Source organism: Pseudorca crassidens, chromosome 3 (assembly GCF_039906515.1).
Source record: "Pseudorca crassidens isolate mPseCra1 chromosome 3, mPseCra1.hap1, whole genome shotgun sequence".
In the NCBI taxonomy this organism is placed as follows: domain Eukaryota; kingdom Metazoa; phylum Chordata; class Mammalia; order Artiodactyla; family Delphinidae; genus Pseudorca; species Pseudorca crassidens.
The window spans coordinates 6,042,702-6,057,484 of NC_090298.1; the positions used below are offsets into that span (position 1 = coordinate 6,042,702).

Genomic DNA, 14,783 nt, shown 5'->3' on the forward strand with positions numbered 1-14,783 from the left:
GTTCATGCATCTGTCTGAACGTGGGAGCGTGAGGTGGGGCAACGTGTGTACGCGTGTGCGAGCGTGTGTGTCTGCTCTCTGGCTCTGCTTGAATTGTGAAATGCTGATAAGTCCATCATCCTTTCAATGCTCGAGGAGCTTATACAGGTTCTAGCACAAGGGGCTCATGTTTTTAAGGCTTTATTTTGTCTCGTGGAAAAAGGAAAAATTAGCAAATTGCAGATGTGCTGCCTGCGTTGGTGGCATGGGCAGGGCATCCCGGCTCTGGAGGCTGCGTGCTGAACACCTCTCTCTCCACCCACTGTGCTCGGCTAGGCCCAGAGCAGCAGTGAGCCTGACCTTGGCTGCAGGACTGAGGGGCCGCCCTCTTGGAGGTGCTGCTTCTTCCTGGCTGGAGGCCAGCACCGCGTCTTTGTCTGCGTGGGGCTGACCTGCTTCTGATGATGGACCACTAGGCAGGGCTGCACTGGGTATTTCCTCTCCTGTTGCTCCTTAGTTTTGCTTGAACACATGGCCCAGAGGGGTGTCCGGCCCTGGGCTGTGCTGGGAGCCGCGGGGTGGGGATTGGTGGCTTTGGAGAAGGTCACCAGCATCTCCTCGGCTGATGGGATGGATCACATGAAGAGCTGCTCCCTTTATCCACGGCTGGGTGAGAAGTGGCCTGTGAGGGACTGACTGATTGATTTCACACGAATGTTGTCGCAGCTCTACTGCGACAGCCCTACCCCGCAAACAACCGGAATGTCCATCAGCAGGTGAAGGTAAGCAAACCTGCTACCAGAGAATTCTACTCAGGAACTAGAAGGAATGGACTGTATCCCATCAGTGTTTCAGTTTCTGCCTGTGAGTTTATTTTGTGTCTTATTTATGTCATATTTTGAAATACAAAAATTTTTTGACTACCAGTTTTGAGGAAAAAGTGAAGGAAGTTAGAAAGCCCCATTTTGGTCTTTCCACGTCGCCCGTTGGTTACACTGTTTTGGGCATTGATGTAGGCTAAGTGGAGTGGTTTTGCTTCTTTGTTCCTGTTGATCTGATGCCTGATATAGAGTATCTGCAGTATCTTCCTTGGATGAGCCACAAATAGCATTTTAAAAACACCTAAAGATAGTGTGTCTAAATCAGAAGGTGGGAGAAAAATTGGAAACATTAGTTTCTGAAGTCATATAAGCTAAAGTTGGGCAACTTGAAATAAACTTCAGAGAAATTACCACAACAGCTCATCTGTGGACAATCTTAATGCCTGGTGCTGTATGGGCCACTCAGAAAGACCAGTAGAGACATTCAAATTGCAAACCAGAGAAATCTGTCCGATTGCCACTGCCTGCCTTTGTTCCATCTGAAGATGCTTCGAGTCCAACATCTAGAAATCTTCGGCTGGCTGCCCTCAAGAGTCAGGCTGGGTTTATAATCTGCTCCAACCGTTAACCTTTGTTTTTCTTTTGTTTCCATAGAAATATCTCTTATTAAATACCTGATTTCTTTGCACCATAGAGGCCTAATTTGGGGGGCCCACTTTAGAATACCTCCTGAAATTGGACACACATGTTTGACTAGACTGACCTACTCTCTGGACCAAGAGACTGGTTCAATGAGATATGGAACAATCTATCAACTCAGCGTCCAAACTGTGAAATTTCCAGGGAAATTTCAGAGGAGGGAACTGATGGCGTTCAGGGAAGGCCACCCCAAAATACACCACTTTGGCATATTGATTAGTTTACATTAAACTTACTTAAGAAATAGCCAGCACAAGAAAAGCATTCTGACCCTCTTTCATCCCCTTAAGAGGAAGAAATAACCCTCCCATGTGAAAGGGGCCCTCCCTGTACCAGGAGGTAGAGAGACATCCTTATCACCAGAAATAGGGAATTCAGGGCTGAGAAGACTGTATAAACAAACCTTGTTACTTATTTACTAATTAACTCCCCCAAGCCCAAACTTCTTTGTCTTATCAATTCTTCTCAAATTTATTGGGCCCGTGAGCCATGGCCACTGAGCCTGTGCGTCTGGAGCCTGTGCTCCGCAACGGGAGAGACCACAACAGTAAGAGGCCCGTGTACCGCAAAAAAAAAAAAAAAAGTCAAATTGATTGTTTCTTTGTCTAAAAGGTATAAAAATTGCCTGCCCTGGTCACTTCTTTGGGTCCCATAGCTTTGCCCCTGCACATATGAAATTAAATTTGTTTTACTTTGGTTAAAAAAAAAAAAGATAGTGTGTCTACCTCAACTGGGAGATTAGACAGGATTGTATAGAACAGTCTATTTTGATGGTTAAAATGCTGGATTAGGGTATGATTTCTGTCACTAGATTGGCCCAAAGTGGTAGGAACCGAAATTCCTTGGCCACAGGCGAAACCGTATGAAGCGGCTCCAATCCCTCAAGTGCCCTTTTGGCGGGTCCTTGGGGTATCAGGAAGCATGTCAGGGAGGGGTCTTTGCTGAGATCCAGCTCCAGAAGAGGTGAGAAGACCTCTGAGGAGAGAGAGGCCTGGAGCCCTAATCACTGAGTCTGGCACGCAGAAGCTTCTGCACACCAAGGACTGGCACAGAGACACGTCAGTCTGTTCAGTCCTTACTGTGCTCTAGAAGTTTCCTTGTGCTGAAAAAATGAGTCCTTTGGGGTCCAGACCCTCTCTGCAGCTCCCTGGATTGGTCTTGGTGCAAAAAGAGCTTCACCTTCCCCTTCTTCCTTCCTGCTGCTGGCATCATGCTGCTATGATTTTTAGAAATCTATCCTCCTTCCCAGACTCCTCTTTGATTAAACTTTCTAACCTCCCTTAATCACACCACTTACATGGTTCACCTCACACGTTTTGCCCACTATCCTCTCTTGGAAACACAGAAACCCGGCTGTTTTTCTCTCTTTATAAATGTTTTCTTGTCCAAGTCTGTGTTTCCTCCCACCCTCTCTCTGCAGGTCCCTCTGTCCTTCCCCCAGAGCCTCTCTCTGCAGATGAGATACATCTACCATCTCTTAGGGAAACCACCATCTCTGTTGACCCAGGGGCTGTTTTATTTCCCTTGGTTCAGTTGCTCAAATACAAAGAAAATAACTTAAAACAGATGATTCTGACTCTTGGGTTCACGGAGGACTGGACAGTCATCGTCAGGAAGCATTTGGTACTTGAACTTTCAACTCACGTGAGTGAGCTGGACCACAGGTCATGGCTATAGTGGCAGCCACTGCCCTGCAGGAGGTCTCATGAGCTCCTGGGGTTTCCATCACAGATGAGATGGCTGCCAGTGACATTTGTCAGCCAGACTGCTTGCCTCTGTCACCGGGGACCTGAGGACGACCAGTAGGTGGGGAAGAGGCAGACAAACAGGTCAGACTTTCTGTTGAGATGGAAAAACCTCACAGCTTTTGAGCGAAGTTATTATTGGATGCTTACTTAACAAGGCACAAATGAAATTTACTTTTTATTTTTTTATTTTTCAAATTTAATATTTACATTTTACTCTTGCTTGTTTATTTACGGAAGTATAGTTAATGCACAATATTATATAAGTTACAGGTGTACAATACAGTGATTCACAATTTTAAAATGTTATCTCCATTTACAGTTATAAAATTTTGGCTCTATTCCCCATATTGTACAATATACCCTTGTAGCTTTTTTTTTAATTAAAAAAATTTATTTAATTAATTAATTTATTTTTGATTGTGTTGGGTCTTCGTTGCTGCGTGCGGGCTTTTTCTAGTTGTGGTGAGCGGGGGCTACTCTTCGTTGCGGTGCTTGGGCTTCTCATTGCGGTGGCTTCTCTTGTTGAGGAGCATGGGCTCTAGGCACACGTACTTCAGTAGTTGTGGCTTGTGGGCTCTAGAGCTCAGGCTCAGTAGTTGTGGCACGCGGGCTCAGTTGCTCCCCAGCATGTGGGATCTTCCCAGACCAGGGCTCAAACCTGTGTCCCCTGCATTGGCAGGTGGATTCTTAACCACTGCGCCACCAGGGAAGTCCGGTCTCTGGCTTCTTTTGATGGAGATTCAATCCCTTGTACGATGCAACTTTCATCTGTTTTAATTTGTCCTAATTGTCTCTTGGTTCACATCTTAGAAAAAAAAAAAAAAGAGGACTACATTTTAAAACTTGTCTGGAGGAAGTTGGCCTGTTTTGCAATAAAGTGAAAGTTTGGTGAAATATTCACATCATAAAATAGTACAGATGTGAGTTAGGATAAAATTCATTTTTTTCACAAGAAATTTGGCTACCCATATGGATATTTAGGCACTACATATTCATATTATTTTACATGTAGATCTTTCCTTTGCTTTCACAAGCAGTACAAAATTATTTTCTTCTAGAGGTTCATATTTTGACTAGTTTGCTGTGAAATGGGTAGGTAGGTTGGTGAAATTATATTTCCCAATTATGTAGTAATTTACCATTATGAACTGTATTTACACACATTCTCATGCTGATGGTGTGAGAAAATGAGGGATCAGATAGTTTAGTGATTTATTCAGGGAATTTGAATCCTGGTGTCTTCAGTTTGAGTCAAGTTTTATGTTCTTTTCATTATTCCTTTCATGTATTATGTTTTTAATCAGCTATAGTTTTACCATGTAAATGAGTGAAACCTGAAAAACTAGGAAGTAATTTAGTAATCCTCTGGACCAAACTCTAAGTGTTCAGCTTTTAAGCAGTAGATTTTATGTGTATGTTTGTATTTGTGTGTTTACATATTATTAGTATTATTTTCTGCTGCATTTTAGAAAAGTAGTTCAAAGTTAGTGAACACATTAAAAAAAAACAACCAAAAACCAAAGACAAAGGGACACAAGGAAATCTTGGGAGGTGTTGCAAATGTCTATTCCCTTGATTGTGGTAATAGTATCCAAACTGTAGGCATATGTTCAAACTCATCAATTTGTACACATTAAATATGTGCAGTTCTTTGTATATCAATTATACCTCCAAGCTCTTAAAATATATATAAGAAATAGTCCCCAAAGTTAGTGACTGTGAAGGCTACCCTTAGACCTAAAATCATGTTTGCATTTTAGATTCCTTTTTCTTTTTCATGAGTGTATTGATGGTTCAGTAACTATTTCTCAATTCTTCGAGTTTGGGATTGAACAAGTACTACCTATACTGAAGTCCATCCCCTTGTTGGACTTTAGAAAAATAAATTGATTTCTTAAAATCATTAGCTGAGGTGCATGTCAGAAGGGGGACTGCTGCTGACGGAATGTTGAGCACAAAAGAAAAAGGGTGAAAAAGTTGTTTTCTTGCAGCAAATTTTCCAGAGTGACCACTCTTCCCTGGTCTTGATTTCTACTTTTTGGAAGAGTTGAACAGTCCACTCAAGTGGTCAAAACTGTGGGAATGTCTGAGACTTAGATCTAGCTTCTGATGGAAGAAATCTTCAAAAGTTTTTTGTGTCTTTTTTCCTCAAATGCACACACACACACACGATCACGGGGTTTCAGTGATCACTGGATAGTTGTAGAAGGTCACCCCCCAAATCCAATAGACTCCTTGCTTACCACCCTTTATGACATTTCTGCAATAAAAGGTGTCTCATAATTCTTTGGTGTGGCTCCTTCCCTAAGACTCTCCCCTGATCCATTTCTAAGTCCTGTTATTGACTGATTTCCTTTTTCTCTTTGACCCTTGGCTATCTTCACAGGATCTAGTCTCACTCATTTTGGACAGGTATTTTGTATTTTTTGTTGATTTTTTTCTCGTATATTTTCTAACAAGTTATTGATTATATAAAGTTATAGTATTTTATATGTATATTGAACCTGACAAACTTACTGCACTCTCTGATAAATTCTGATGCCTTTTAAAAAAAAATTAATTAATTAATTAGTTTTGCTCCATTGGGTCTTTGTTGCTGCACGCAGGCTTTCTCCAGTTGTGTTGAGTGGGGGCTACTCTTCGTTGCGGTGTGTGGGCGTCAGTAGTTGCAGCATACGGGCTCAGTAGTTGTGGCTCAAGGGCTCTAGAGCGCAGTCTTTGTGGTGCATGGGCTTAGTTGCTCTGCGGCATGTGGGATCTTCCCGGACCAGCAATCAAATCCGTGTCCCCTGCATTGGCAGGTGGATTCTTAACTACTGCACCACCAGGGAAGTCCCCCTGATGCCTTTTAAAAATTTTTTATTTTATTGGAGTACAGTTGATTTACAATGTTGTGTTAATTTCTGCTGTACAGCAAAGTGATTCAGTTATATATAAAAAGAATATATATATATTCTTTTTCATATTCTCTTCAATTATGTTTTATCACAGGATATTGACTATAGTTCCCTGTGCTCTACAGTAGGACCCTGTTGTTTACCCATCCTGTATACAATAGTTTGCATCTGCTGACCCCAAACTCCCAGTCCATCCCTCCCCCACCCCCCCGCCCCCTTGGCAACCACAAGTCTGTTCTCTATGTCTGTGAGTCTGTTTCTGTTTCGTAGATAAGTTCATTTGTGTCATATTTTAGATTCCACACATAAGTGACATCTGTTGCCTTTTTAAAAATGGGTTTTTTCATTTTTTTCCCTAGAAGTACAATGATGTCTTTTAAAAATATAATACTTTTGCCTCTTTTCTAGTGGGGCTTCTCCTTCTTTCTAATTCTCACCTTATAATATGTTCAATGTCCAGAAAACTATGTTCTACGTTCAATGTCCAGATAACACTAGTGAACTTATCAGGCATAAATAGTGGCCTTATTTCTGATTTCAGTGGGAATGCCACTTGAGTTTTAGATAGATTTTGCCTATTGATGTAAGACCACCATTCTTTATCATGTTAACCATCTATTGTTTTTTAAATTTCTGTTTTGTTAAGAATTTTAATATGTAATATTGAATTATATCTAAAACCTTTTAAAGCATCTATTGAAATATTTGTTTTCTTATTTGACCCTTTGAAGTGATAGATTGATATTGTAGTAATAGACATTAAACTCCATATTTCATTAGAATGTTCTTTTGATACACTTTAACTCAATTTGCCAATATTTTAGGATTTTATATGTATCTATATGTATGCAACCTCTGTCAAATTTAGTATCAGAGTATTTTAGCTACTTAAAGTGAATATAAAAAAACTTTTAATATTTTCCTGTGCTCTATAACATTGTCATGATCATTTCCTTGAAACTATAAAAAATTACCAGAAAATTTATTAATGTATATTTGTTGGCCTTTTAAAAAACCAACTTTTAATTTAAGAACAGTTTCTTATGTACAAAAAAATGTCAACGATAACACAGAGTGTTCCCATACACCCCACACTCAGCTTTCCCTATTGTTACCATCTTACATGGATTGGTACACTTGTTACAATTAACGAGCCAATATCTAGACTTTACTGTTACCTAAACTCCATTCTTGATTCCAACTTCCTCAGATTCTACCTCATGTCCTTTTCTGTCCCAGGATCCCATCCTAGACGCCACATTACATTGAGTCATCATGGTTCCTTAGGCTCCTATTGGTCCTGGCAGGTACCCAGACTTTCCTTGTTTTTGATGACCCTGGCAATTCTGAGGAGTACTGGGCACGTGTTTTGTTGAGTGTCCCTCTATTGGGATTTGCCTGAAGTTTTTCTCATGGTTAGACGAGGTTTATGGCTTTTGGGGAGGAGGACCACAGAGGTAATATACACTTGTCATCACACCCTATCAAGGGTATGCACCATCAACATGACTTACCACTGTTGGTGTTGACCTGGCTGAGGTCCTGTAGTCCAGGTTCTGCTCTCTAAAGCTACCCCACTCCTTCCATTCCTCAGTCCTTGGAAGGTGGTCACTCCGTGCAGCCCACACTTACGGGGAGGGGAGTTATAGTTCACCTCCTTGAGGGCAGAGCATCCACATCATTTATTTAGAATTCTTCCACATGGGAGATTTGTCTCTTCACCCCCATTTATTTATTTATCTATTTATATCAGTATGGACTCACAGATATTGATAATTTATACTTGGGTTATGATCCAATAGGACTTTATTTTGTTGTTCCAGTTTGGGGACATTGGGAGAGATTTCATCTGGCTCCTGTGTCACTGGACCTTGCAGGTCATCTCTTTTTTTTTCTGAGCATTCCCTTACTTTCTGGCTTATTAGATGCTCCAGGCTCATCTTGTTCTAGAATTAGCCATTTTTCTAAGGAACCCTGCTTCCTTTTATTGGTTTGAGAATGGAGGAAATATAATATAATTTAAATTTGTATTTGTCAGATATAAAAGAGCTACATTACATTCCAGATTTTTTTTCTTACACTTTATTCATTCAACCACATTTTTGTAGTATTGGCTTTCTGTTAGGCACAAAGACTAAATCCTATGATAAGCCTTCTCTCCTATGCTTTTACTGAGATGCCTGGTGGATTCCCACACTGTGAGCTCCCTCTCACTGTAATGAGTAATAAACACAACTTGTTTAGTTACAGATGTGCCTGCTGACTATTGGCTGGAATGTACTGACAGCACTTAACGGACGCCCCCCCACCCCAAATAATAGTGCTTTAAATCATAAGGGTTTGTTTTATAAGGAGAAGTTCAGTGGGGGGCAGTCCAGGCTGGTGTGAGAGTGTCTGCATGTCCTCAGGTCTAGTCTCCTCCTGCTTGGCCACTCTCAGCATGTGGCTCCTATCACTGTATGCAAATCATGATCCAAGAGGCTGCTGGAGTTCCAGCCATCATGTCTGCATCCTATGTAGCAGGAATGGAAATAAGGAGAAGAGAAAAAGGGGTGCCTTTCCTACTTGTGGAACCCCTTCTGAGCAAACAAATCTCCCGTGGGGCAGGAACTGTGTGAGCACAGGGATACAGTGTGGGGAAAACAAAATCGTTGCTCCCATGGCATCTCTGTTCTGTAAACACACGAAGACATTGCTCTTTCATCTGTGACTGTGCCAACAGGGATGGCTCAAGAGGACAAGTGAGGTTGGAGTCACCATGAACCCACAGGGTGGGCATGGACCCTCACAAGATGGGCTTGTGATTGGTATTGATCTGTAATATGATCAGATCCAGGATCCTCTGGACCTCTGGACCCCACATTCCTTCTCCCCCATCTTTTCTTGTTCGTTCTGAACCAGGCAAGAGGAATAGAGGGTAATAGGATGGGGGCGTAATTTTGGATAACGTGTCCTTGGAAAGCCTGGAGAAAGTGATGTTTAGAGTGAGGGCCTGAAGGACAGGAAGGAATAAGCCTTGTGGGTGGCTGGGAAGAGTATTCCAGGCTGAGTGAACAGCTGTGCAAAGGCCCTGAGGTCAGCACTTGATTGACATTCAGAGGACAGGAAGGAGGCCAGTGTGGCTGGAACAGAGTTCAAGAGGCTGGTGGTGGGAGCCGAGGTCTGGGGCTTAGATCACACTGGGCCTTGGGGCTGGTACAAGGGCTTCAAGTGAGATGGGAGACTTTGGGGGGGTGTGTGGGGGACATGATCTGATTGTAACCCTTTGCGGTGTCTTTGTTTAGCACACTTCCTGACACATAAAAATATTTGGTAAAGCCTGTATGGAACTTTGAGATTGGTTTACATTTTCTCAATTATGGATGAAGAATTGATTTGGTTATTCCAGAACAGAATAATTTTTGGGTAAAAAGGTATTATTTTTCTGTATTGAGACTTCGAGAGTCTGAGATCATCCTCATCACTGGAGCGTGAGCGTCACCTGGAAGGCTGTTCCCAAGTGACAAGCCACAGGGGAGACCACATGTTCACACGTGTTCACACATATTCACGTGGAGAACACTGAGACCGACCACCGTGATTTCAGAGGTCAGTGACGTTATGGAGTCATGCTTTCCTAGTCTCTGTTCTTCGTCCTTTATTCAGATCATCCCACCTCCCCACAAAAGATAAAGATCAAAAAGAAGACGAGACTGATAGTGTGGAATAGAGAATATAAGACTGCACTTCCACTCAACATGACCCAGTCCCATCTGGGCTTTGCTCCAGCATATCTGAGACCAAATTTGTGTCCGTTCCCGAGCTCAGTAGGCCTTCTCATGCAAGTGAGAGTCTGTCTTGAAAACTGGAGGTTTTAGGGCTCCAATCTTTCTGGACCAAGGGGCTTGGCATTGCAGTGAGATGCAGGCTACCCCGGGCCAGGATGCAGTCCCTGTGGGGAGGGGCGGCCGGGTTTGCACACAGAGGAGAACGCCAGTCTCTGGCCCAGATGAGTCATGCAGAGCCATTTAGCAGTTGCTAAGTGTGGTTCTGGGTCCATTAATGTTGAGAAACGGCAATTAGTGTGGAGGCAAATTAGAATAAGAGCCACGGTGCTGATCATGAAGCAAATGAAAAAGCTCAAGAGGAAAGCATTTTTTTCTGAGTGTCTCAAAGAATTCCACCCTTTTATTCTCTGCTCTCCCAGTGCCAGGGAGAGTGACAGCTCATTGACAGACATCCAAGGACCACGTGCGGTGGAACAGAAACCTCCAGCATGACAGGGAGCAGATGTATGGCCTCGGTTGTGCGTCCTGATGGGAAGGTGGCTGTGGAGACTCAGACCCGAATTCCCAAAGCAGGTGCATCATGGATGTCGCCAGATCCGGGGATTTGGACCCTCAGATCTTTCTGAAGAGAACATCTGCAGAGAAGGAAAAGGTTTATGCATATACCTGGTTTGAAGGGGGACACTGCGCTGCATCCATCTTATTCCACGCCCTGTTCTAGCACTTGGCTCAGAACCATAAATATGACAGGTGTGCAATACACATGCATTAAACTTTAAAATTTGCTTTTAAAAATTTATATCCATACCATAACCTTCTGATTAAGATCGGAAACAACTATTTGTCAAAATGGACTATATTTTCAGGACCGCATTGTTTTTGATGCTGTATGAGACAGGATTGTTCCACTGAAGGAATCGTCATTAGCATATGTACCAATTTGTCAATGTCCCCAAGGTGTCTGTCTCGTTCATTGCTAACAGCTGACCATGGTAGGCCTACTGGCTATTTGGTGTTTGCATCTCCGTGCCCATCGGGGCCAGAGGGGAGAAAGGCACTGTGCGCACACTTCCAGCTGGCACAGGAATCTTAGTATTAAAAGATGAGCAATTCACACCTCATCAAAGAACACCAGAAAAATGCATCCTGGGCTGTTGTCCCTGTGGCTTTAACGCCCTTATGAGCCACGTGGAGATGCACAAACCATAGGGGGCTGACCTCTGCTCAGAGCTTTGGCGACTGGTTAGTAGTTTTGAACTCCATTCAACACTGGAATGAAAATGCTTCCTGTGTCCTGAAAATGTAAACGAGATGATATGATTTATCTGGATTTGAGGAAGTACACCCAATTTAAATTGTATAAACATTTTAAGGCAGCAGCCTACATACAATATATGAATGTGCACACCCAGCCCTGGGGAAGTGGACGGTTTGTGTAGGTTTTTGGTCTGGGCGGGGCTGGCCGGGTGACACTCAGACCCTTGGCGTCCCTGGCTGGAAAGTCTCACAGGCACACATATTTCCCAGCGGTGGAATGTCAGGAGGCACGGGATGGAGCCAGCGCCGGGGGTCTCGTTTCTGCGCTGCTGAGAGCTCGGAGCCTCTCCAGGTCCTGCCCGGGTCCAGGAGAGAGGCTAGTCAAAAACGAGAGTTGGGACTGATGGTAAAACGGAGTGACGAAAGGAGAGTGCAAAATCTCAGTCTGGAGAGGTCCTAGGGAAGACAGGTTCTCAGAACTGTGGAGCAGGGAATAGGGGAAAGAACTGTAATAAGCTGGACTTTTGTCCGTTTTTGTTCGGACATAGGGTTAGAAAGGAAGCCAAATGATTTAGGTATATGAAATAGTTTGTCACTCTTCTGCACACGTCCCATTTTCTGTCTTGTAAAGATACAACTATTTTAGTAAATTTTTAAAGAAAAACTAGTTAGGAGCTTTTCTGAAAGGCCAGCTATTTCAGGTAGGTAAGATAATATGAAATTTTAAAATGTCAGTCTTGGAGCATGTCCATTCATTTGACATTTAGTGAGTTTCCATGTACTGTGCGATAGAACTTTCTGCGTGTCCTCTGAGCTGTTCAGTACAGTAGCCACTAACCACATGTGGTTATTAAGCACTTGAAACATGGCTAGTGCGACTGAGGGGCTGAATTTTCCAATTAATTTAATTTAGTTGTGTATTTAAATAGTTGAGTGGTGCTAGTGGCTACAGTATTGGACAGCAGAGATCTAGATGCTGGGGATAGTGCAGTGAGTGAACAGGTAAAAGTCCCTGTGCTTACAGGGCTTACATTCATTTAAAGTGAATCTCAGTTTTCTTTTGATAATTTTCTTAAAACTTAATATTGCACTTACTGGCAAGGGTGATGATGCAAGATGTATCATTGTAGAGCCCATCAGGACGTTTTGAAAAACAAAAAACAGTTAAGAGAGCAAGTAGGGCTTAGGTGATTTCCACCCTTAGGTAGATTACAGTGACTAAGATAAGCCACTAAAATTTAAGATTTCTTTTTTTTTAGAAATGAGTCATTTCTACTATATATTGTTGCTGCCTTTCTGAAGACTGCCCTCTTACTATGTAACTTCTATACCCCGGTACTGACCATGAGTGAGAAGTCCTCCTGGATGTCACATTTCCTAGGGAAGAAAAGAAGCCACATTTGTGGTTTTTATTAATTCAGCAGACATTTAAACTTTTCTTAGGATGATTTCTCTGTGGAGTGGAATGTTTAACTCGTGACTTGGACTTACGTTTGTCAACTATAATCTGATTATTGATGAAACCAAAAGGATTGTTTTGGTAGAGTCCTCACTCTTAACTGAATTACATTCAGGAGGGATCAGCAAATTTTAAAAATAGTCTTAGATTTCTGGTTTTGCTTCTAATTTCTGTGCACTGTGTATGCAGAATTTGAGGAGTCTTGCTGTGTACCCAAACATATGCAACATGTATGTAGTTTTAAAGTTATTTGTGCAATGACCTGAAAGTTTATATACGAAATTGTCAGCAGTTTCCCTGTCCCCAACTTCTGAATTTTTTTAACTATTGTGAATCACCATTGCTTTCTTTCTGTCTAATGTTTGAAAATTATTTGTATTTCCATTTCTAAATACATTTTTAAAATGACTTTCCAATGACAACCTATTGGAATATAGCACCCCATAATGGACTGATGGGGGCTTAGTTATTATCTGGAATCTTCTACATGCACTTAGTGTGTTTAGCTGTGTAAAACATAAAAGTCAGCCTGGCCTTTATCCTGGAAATGTACAGCTGAAAAGACGACCTGACATGGATAATTTCATTAAGGTTCCTGTTTATCATCTTATTTTGGAAGGAATTTTAATACTCTGGCTAATCAGACTTCTTTTTCTCTAAAACACACAAGCTACAAGAACGAGTTCTGATCTTACAGTCAAGGAAAAGGAAGAACTGATTGAAGCTTGGCAACCAGAACCTCTTGTTTCTCTTGTCTCAAGAGACCTTCCTGCTGTCAACCATAGTATTGTTTCAGGCCCTCCAAAAGCCATAACATTGTGGTGAATGGAAAAGAAGGTATAAACTTTGCCTCGTTCAATTTTCTTGGATTGTTGGATAACCCTAGGCTCAAGGCAGCAGCTTTGGCATCTCTAAAGACGTATGGTGTGGGAACTTGTGGACCTAGAGGATTTTATGGCACATTTGATGTGCACTTGGATTTGGAAGACCGCCTGGCAAAATTTATGAAGACAGAAGCAGCCATTATACACTCATATGGATTTGCCGTGATAGCCGGCGCTACTGCTGCTTACTGTAAGAGAGGGGACGTTGTGTCTGTAGATAAAGCGGCCTGCTTCGCTATTCAGAAGGGATTACAGGCATCACGTAGTGAAAGTAAGTATTTAACCATAATGATACGGATGACCTGGAACAACCACTAAAAGAACAAGAGACTGAAGATGAAAAGAATCCTTGCAAGGCTCGTGTAACTCGACGTTTCATTGTAGTCGAAGCGTTGTACATTAATACTAGAACGATTTGCCCTCTTCCAGAACTGGTTCAGTTAAAGTACAAATATAACGCAAGGATCTTTCTGGAGGAAAGCCTTTCGTTTGGAGTCCTGGAGGAGCATGGCTGAGGAGTCACTGAGCATTTTGGAATCAGTATTGATCATATTGATCTTATCAGTGCCAACACGGAGAATTCACTTGCTTCGGTTGGGGGTTTCTGCTGTGGTAGGTCTTCCGTAACTGACCGTTTGTGACTTTCCAGCCAGGGACACTGCTTTTCAGCTTCGTTACCCCTCCCCTGTTAGCTGCTGCTGCCACTGAGACACTCAACATCACGGAAGAAAATCCAGGAAAAGTGCAAATGAATCCATAAAGCTTTACAAGGCATTTCTGGATTAAAAGTGGTGGGTGAGTTCATTTCTCCGGCATGTCACCTCCTGCTGGAAGAGAGCACTGGGTGTCGAGAAAGAGAGGTTAAACTACTTCAGGAAATTGCAACTCAGTGCATGGACAGAGGCATCACGTGAACTCAGGAGCACTACCTGGAGAAAGAAGAGAAGTGTCTCCCTCCTCTGTGCATTAGGGTTGTGGTCACAGGGGAACAAACAGAAGAGGAACTGGAGAAAGCTGTGTCCACGATCAGCAAGGTGGCCCAGACCATGCTGCTTTAGTCTGGGGCCTGGCGGTTGCTCACCACGCAACACGCAGACAGACCTCAGAGTCACTGCAGGGCGAGCCAGAGGGGGCCTGCGGGTACAAGACGGGGTGTCACTAGATGAGAAGGATGCTGGTTACTTAAAAGAAAACACATCCAAAAGCCCAAGTAATGACAGCATATAACTGATATTTAAATTCTGCTATTTTATACTATTTAAATGTTTTATT

At 42.5% G+C, this 14,783-nt stretch overlaps 1 pseudogene; it reads left to right on the plus strand.

Moving 5' to 3' along the window:
• The first annotated feature begins 13,438 nt into the window (after positions 1 to 13,438).
• On the plus strand, positions 13,439 to 14,569 carry LOC137220622 (serine palmitoyltransferase 1 pseudogene; annotated as a pseudogene).
• Positions 14,570 to 14,783: the final 214 nt, after the last annotated feature.